This window comes from Acanthisitta chloris, unplaced genomic scaffold, assembly GCF_000695815.1.
Source record: "Acanthisitta chloris isolate BGI_N310 unplaced genomic scaffold, ASM69581v1 scaffold3471, whole genome shotgun sequence".
Classification (NCBI taxonomy): domain Eukaryota; kingdom Metazoa; phylum Chordata; class Aves; order Passeriformes; family Acanthisittidae; genus Acanthisitta; species Acanthisitta chloris.
In genome coordinates, this window is record NW_008657457.1 from 38,647 (window position 1) to 46,462 (window position 7,816).

The window sequence follows — 7,816 nt, forward strand, 5'->3', positions numbered from 1 at the left end:
TTATTTGTGCCATGAATTGTCTAAACCAAGACTTATTTCACTGAACAAGCATCCGTACTGTAAGGAAAACAGACAGTGAAATTATTATTATTAAAACACTACTTGTTGAGAAGTAGTTTCTCAAACAGTTAAAAACTGCAGTTAAGCCAACGATGTCTTAACACAGTGACAGCAGCACCAACTGACTCTATGACTCAGCCTGCCAGGGCTGCAGTTGATAGGAAGTCAGATCAGAGTACAAATAAGGTGGGGAAGAAACCTTCACAAAGTCCCTGTGTTATTCAAAAAGCAACAAGACTAAGCATATTGAACTCGTAACAGGGAAACTCCCAAGAAACCGGTTCCTACCCTGGAGTCTCCCTCAGGGACAAAGGCAACTCCCTTTCTCAGATTTCTCACGGGGAACTGAGGGGACAAGGACTGAGCCTAAGTCAGCCAACTGCTATGAAATCTCACTCCCAGTACTTGCAAAACAAAATGCCAAGTATGCAAGAAAGACCCACTTTTCCGAATTCCAACAATTTAGAAAGCTGCTGTGTTAAACAGCACTTCTGATCCAAAGTTGTGCTGAAAAGTGCCTTTCCAAATGATCACTTGGAAAGCCAGAATATGTTATCTCTTCCAGAAAGATGCAGCATCCTTGGTTCCTCTCAGCCAGTAAAAACGAATCTTCAAAAACCAAAGCACATACAAAAGCAAAATCCATGGAGAAACACAGAAAATACTGCGCCCTTATTAACTAAATCATTCATTCCTCATCACCAGTAGGTTTTACACACGGCAGTTTCCGAGTGCCAGAGAAGTCTCCTGGGTTTGCCAGCAGAACTAAAGGCACTCCTTTCCCAAAGGCAAAACAGCTAACACAGGAGGTCCAGTGTCATACAGAACTGCCCACCCCTGGCACCAGCTGCCAACAGCTGCTGTGCCCACAGCAGCACCCAAAGGTTTCACTGCTTTTGCCCTGTGCAGCCCAATCTATCATACAGCGTCTCCATGCATGCAGAAGAGAACTCACTTTTTTCTGCAAATATGGTACCAAAAAAAAAGTATCTACTACTATACTGAGCATGGAGGCTAATGCCCTCCAAGACCCTCGAGCCCCCCCACCAGCTCCTCTGCCCTGGACTCATTCCAGCCCCTTGAAGCCTTGAGGGGCCAGACCTGGACACAAACCCACACTGGCCTGACCCGGCCCACGCTGTGCCATCACTCCTGGGCACTGAGGTCTGGCTGACAGGGCTGTAGTTCCAGAATGTGACCATCTGATGTGTTTTATAAATACACACAGCTAAGAACCACCTACAAGCAATCCATGTTTGGGTCATAAATAGGAAGATACCCTTGGCAAATCAATACTTTTTAAACACACAAATGTAAATTTAGCTGTATTTGCAAGCTCTTACCCACCGTGGCCATCTGTCTGAACTGGTCAAAACAGCATCAAGGAAGCACTGGGAGAAGAGCAATGCAGAGCCCTGTGAGGCTCCCTCCTCCCTCACCCTCTGACTCTGTTTGCAGGGGCTGGAGGAGGTTCTCAGAGTGCTGCTTCAACCTTTAGTTTAGCTGCTTGTTTAAAGCCATTAACAGATAACCGGAATATTGGTATTTCTGAATTGATTCTGAACTGAAGAAATTACATTTTTTTCCTACAGACATACTTTTGCTTTCTAACTAAGTCAACCCTTAATTATGTTTAGTTAATTACTCTAACCACAGCAGATGGTTGCCTCCAAAAGAGATAATCCCCGAAACAGTCATTAGTTGGGATCAGCAATAATTACACCGTAGACCTAAAGTGTTCTGTGACTAAAAAAGTCCATACCAGTTACAACAGATCCCTATTCTTTTTAACCTCAAGTATAAATTAGACATTTGTTCCACTGTAGCATTTTTGGTAGTCAATAATTACAATGAACTTTCACAATTGTTTTTTAATCGCTCATATTTGTGAGAGAGAAAAATCAGTAAGTGAAACTAGGAAAAACCCCCTGACTTCTGTATTTTTCAGGCATAGTGATTTATGTCAATTCCTCTCAATGCCTTGTCCAAAACTCCAGCTATTTTCCCAGAATTTTCCATAGTAAGCACCAATCATTAATGCAACTGAACCCAACAAAAATGGAAAGCAACCTCTCAGTAAAAGGGAACAAGGCAAGTATGTGAAGCTTTACAGAAACGAAATGTTGCCTTTAGGGGGGAGAGGGAAACAGGGGAGAAAAAAATTACTAATGTTTGATAACAATACAAACACTAAAACCAGGTAAAGGTTTACTAAAGGAAACAACAATCAAATAATTTTCAAATGTAACAAGCTGAAATTTCTTTAAAGTACATCACCTACCTACCCTGTGCTCAAAACCTTTGCTGAAACGTACCCTAACGCATTCTTACTCTTAAACAAGTATTATCCTTCATGGGATATTATGGATATAACAGTTATCCTGCCAGTGTTAGCTGGGATATGTGAATATTATAAGTGTGTCTTGAAAACATCTGAACACTAGACTAACTCATCTCCAAATTTCAGTTTAACCTCTACACTCCCATGTTTGGCTTCATTATTTCAAGTACTACCTCTAACACAGTGAAGAAGAAGTTGGCTACAAATCAGTCTTCCTCAATGACCAAGTGAAACCTGTAACAACTATCTGAGAGCCAACTATAGAAGAGCTCCACAACATTCTGTGTTCTCTTGCCTTACAGCTAAGTATTTAATTGTGTCACATCACAGTACCCCCAGTCTGCAGCTGCTCCTTTTGTCAATGGGGTGCTCTGATGCCGAAGCTCTCCCAGCTGCTGGAGGGAAGCAGAGCAGTCCCTCAGAACAGCCAGCCCAGCACAAATCCAAGGTGCAGCACCCAGAGGGGTCAGTGCTCAGAAGGGGAATGCAGAGCATGGGTGCTGGCTGGGAGGAGACTCAGCAGGCCAAGCAGCACCTTCCACAAGGGCCACCTGAACCAAGGAAGAGTGGGATAAAAGCAGTGCTGTGCAAAAAGAATCCAAAGCAAACAAGTGGCCTGACCCAAACCTTGCAGAGAGGGAAGTGAGGCATCTGCAGCATGGCAGAAGCTTGTACAGACAAGCTGTGGACACCAGAGGCTCCCAGTGACACTCCCTGCTCTGAGGACAAGGTCTGGGCACACCATCCAACTCGCAGTCTGCTACTGCTTCCATGGTTCATTGAGACTTTTCAACTCCAATAAAAGTGCTGATAGAATTAATGAGATTCACTTCACATGTCTCAAATGCTGTACAATCCTTAAAGGCCAAGTTAACTGCTAAATATTCCAAGTTTTGCAGAACATCACTGTAATTCTGACCCTTTCAGTAATTTACCCTGAACACTTTACATAAAACTCTCTAGGGAAGAGAGCCACCACACCAAAACTCCCTTTAGTAAATCAACCACCACACCAAGACTGGATTTCAGTAAATCACCAGCAAGATTGGCTTGTGTTTCACAGGTATCACACAAACAGCACTTCTGTCCACAAACACCCTGCACACAGTGCAATGACACTGTGCCACACAGGCTATGTCCCTGCATTCCATTCCCAACAGGCTTCCCAGCCCTCCTGTCTCACACTGGGCCAGACTCAGTCAGGGATACAACAACTCACTGGTTCTTGCAGCAGAACCCAGAGCAGTGACAACAGCCATAAAATCACAAATATATCACAGTGCCATTCCACAAATGTTTGTTTTAACAGCCTTTATCCACACAGGGTGACCTACTAAAAGCCACTTTAAAGCAGATCCAACTCCTAAGTTTGGTGTAACTGAGCCAGGACTGGCCAGGCAAAAGCAGAACCAGAGAAGGGAACCAGTTGCCCTTCTGCTACTTGATGACATGCACTGGCCAGTTGAGATAGACTCAGGACAAGATGACACTTCAAACAATACATCTATTTTGACTCTAACTGGCAGGACAAACTCACCATTAAACAATACATGCCGATGAAGCTGCAACTCCAAAACTTATTTTCTCCTATTTTACAAGGAATTGTGTCACCTTTAGTTAGAAATAAATGTCATCCCAAATACTTCTGCGTTCACATATTTTCTGCTGACGTTTTGCCACTCAAACTTAGCTCCTGTTTAGCCACTGTACCATATACCTCTTCCCATGGCTCAAAACCAGACCTGATGTCCAGCTCCAAATCTAGGCTTAGCTCCAGCTCCAGCCACCAGCAGCACCTGAGAAAACACACAGAGAAGTGTCCTGCTGAGCTGCCACAGGCTTGTCTGGGAATTGTTCAAATTCAACAGTGCTTGTGCCAAACATGCTTTTTAGTATCTCCATAACTGAACCTTGCCCATCTCTGCCACGTGACAATAGAAGGCATTAAACCAAAGGCTCACTTGGTGCTGCCTAAAGTACCTGCTCTAACATACACGTACCACAACTCTCAGAAGAACTCACTACAGACAGTATATTTTCCTTCTTGGTATTATTTTGCTTCATGATGGAAAAACAGGCACAGAAAAAATGACTGTGCACAGGAAACTTCAACTACTTCACCTTTAAAAGCATAAGCTAAAGGTAAGATAATTTGGGGAAAAAATAACTATAAATCCAGATACCTATTTGTGTGTCAAAACAATCAGCTCAGAACTAGCTCACAGGCATCTCCTGAGAGAAAAAAGCACAGAAAAGGATTCTTTTACCCCGGAGTCCTGAACTTAGACTACCATAATACCTCACGTACTCCAACAAATAAGAAGGAGCAACGATGTTAGTCAAAGTCCTGCATAACAAAAGGTCTAGAGCCTGCATTAGTTGCTGCTTTTCAAGCTTTTTTCCATCCTAACAATTCAAGTTGCTATTCTACTCCTTTAAATATTGCTAACAACTAACGCCAGCAGCATACTCTGATGAGAAATGAGATCTTGGGTGCTAAGTCAGAGTTCCAGAAAAGCATTCAGGAGAAACAAGCCCTTGGAATGTGTATCTGAACCAGCCTCAGGCTTGGCAGTGGGTCCTGATCTTGGTTTAGAATAGCCCCAAATTCAGTCTGAGTATTCTAACATCAGTATCGTTTACATTTAAGCAAAAAGAGAAAAAGCCAAACACCTAAACGGTGCATTCATCCCCAGGCAGCACAGTCCATCAGCCTCTTGTACCAGGGAGTGAGTTTTGGCACCCCACTAACAGACAGCACTCAGGAATGCTAATTCCTCAGTTCCCAACTCTTAAAAGCACCTCGTGGTGTCATGGAGCAGGAATAAAAAAGGCTCCCACTGCTGGGACACCAATAAATGGTTTCCACATCTTCACGTGGCTGTTTGGAAACCCAGAACCAGTTCCAGAAGGAAGCATTCCATGCCCTAACAGCCATTGTTCTGAGTCAGCTGCAGCACTGGCATCGCTTCCTTTTCCAAAACATCTTGCTTAGGCTATTTGTTCATTGTTTCTTCCAGTTTTAAAGGAATTATGATTTCTTTTTCCAAGCTATTTAAGAAAAGTAAAATAAAACAACCCACGAAACAACAAGAGAGTCCCCTGAAGTTTACCTAAACAGAGTAACTAGAGGGAATAATAATGTTTTGTAAGATACAAAGAAATAAAATCAAGCCTCACCAGAAGCCACAGCTGCTATTACCATGTCAGAAGACTATCCCTGCTGATCCCATTCACAACATGATTTCTACAGACCAAGCAGATGCAAATCTGAGACCTCAATGCTATTTAGCCACAAAAACCAGACAGATCACATTCTTATTTCCACATACAGGAAAGAAAGAGGCTAATAAGCCATGCACATTTCCATGTACAAAATCAGAAGTACTGCACCCAGATTTCAGGCTCCTAACAAAGCCACATGCCAAACGTGGTGCTTTCCTACATGACTGAAGAGCACTGCTTAAAACACCAGAGCCCATTTTAGCTGGATAGGGTGTTGTTCTCTTAGCAAAGCCTGGAGACCATTCGAAGATTAACAACGATACACAGTATTCCCCTAAGCCATTCTGTCATGATTTAACAGCACTCTGCAATGGCAGACATTTCATCGTGTCAATATTAAGCATTACTGGAACTTCTCTGGAACATCAAACTATATAAAGTTTATCTATTAACAGGAGCCATTCAGTATTTTGAAAAAAAATCTTACCGGAACCTTGTTTTGTAAGAGAGATCAGTACAGAGTAGTACTCCAGGTCATCAGGCTTCCACATTAGTACCACGTTAAGGGGTCTGCAGTGGAGGCAGCACGTGCACAACACCTAAGGTTGTCCTGCAAAACCTTTACCTTGGAGTCAGTGTTCTCACGAGGAAGAGAATATTGGCTGGCACTCACTCCTCAGTGATCCTCAGGAGACATGGACAAGTGTTTTGGGGACAAAACAGTGAAAATCAACGGCTCCAAATACCAGGTCTTCACCACCACACGAGAACAGAGCCCTTTAACAAAGTTATGTGAGTTGAATCATTCTTTTCTTCTCGTGGCATTTTTCCTGCTTCATTCTCCCCCAAACAGACCTGTATGTACTTGCTCCAGCCACTCCATTGTCCACACCCTTTTCCCTACCAAGTCACATGAACTAACAGGTCAACCACCTCCAGAACCCTCTTCCTACCCCGAGCTGGAGGAACACTGTTCTTCAACTACTTATTTTATTCACAATGTGAACAAACCTGTTGTTCATATATGCTGTCTGCTTCACAACTTCCTTAGTAATAGCTGTTTAATTTGAAAATATCTATTTTTAAACATCTACTATTAAAACATCTATTTCTTTTACCTGAATGATACTTTTTCTCTATGTCATTTTCAGTTCCAATCTCTGTTAACACAGTGGATACCTCCTGTTACTAAATGAAATTGTACCTAACTTAATTTCCACAGTAAGATATGGTAATAGAAAAAGTGGATTTTTGAAGAGCAACAGTGGTTTTGGATAGGAACTCACTACAAATTTTCTTCATGTTCTAGTTTACAAAGGGGGTTAAAAACTTTTGAAGAGCAACAATGGTTTTGGATAGGAAGTCACTACAAATTTTCTTCGTGTTCTAGTTTACAAAGGGGGTTAAAAAAAGGGACAAGTCTTTGGTACCAGGAACACAGTATTATTTAAGATTAATTTAGATTGGAACTGCAGAGTTTGATTTAGCACTTTAAAAATTTCACAAAGTAACCAAGAGTGTGCATCGGTATGACGTGCTGTAGAATTTCAGTAACATTTACCATGTACATTCAGCACTATTCCAAGTGCCTTAATAAGATTAAAATTACCGTAGACCCATTTGGCAGAGCTGAGTAAGACCAAAAACGCACTGCAGCCATCGTTTGACAGCACAGTCAGTCAGAGTGATGCTCTCGAGCAAATCAAACCGTCCCGAGCACTGAGTGACAGCTGTCACACCCACCTGGGCCTGTCAGCGAGGCTGAGTCGGTACCTGATGTAAAAACAACACACCGACTGCAACAGAGACAGAAACAGCACTTACGTATTCACCTAAGGAAAGCTGACAGAGGCTGCTGCGTTTTACTCGAAGGCTAAGTTTGTTCGACAGGAAACAGTTCTGCAAATGACAGAAACGTTAGGAGACACCAGAACTTCCGAACGCGCACGGAACACGTCCCACGCCGCATTCGCCCAACCAGGACTCGCTGAATTTTTCAAAGTTAATACTCAATGCCTAAAACCTAACGAGACTTTAGTGTCGGGTTTCTTTAAATCTCATGAAAATCAGATATATTCACTCGTCACTGCTGTCAGATGAGCATTACAGAAAGCAGCAGCTGTCTTAGACAAGGCGAAATGTGCAACGCTCTGTGCGCTTCGTTACGACCGTTCGGAAGGAGGAACGCGG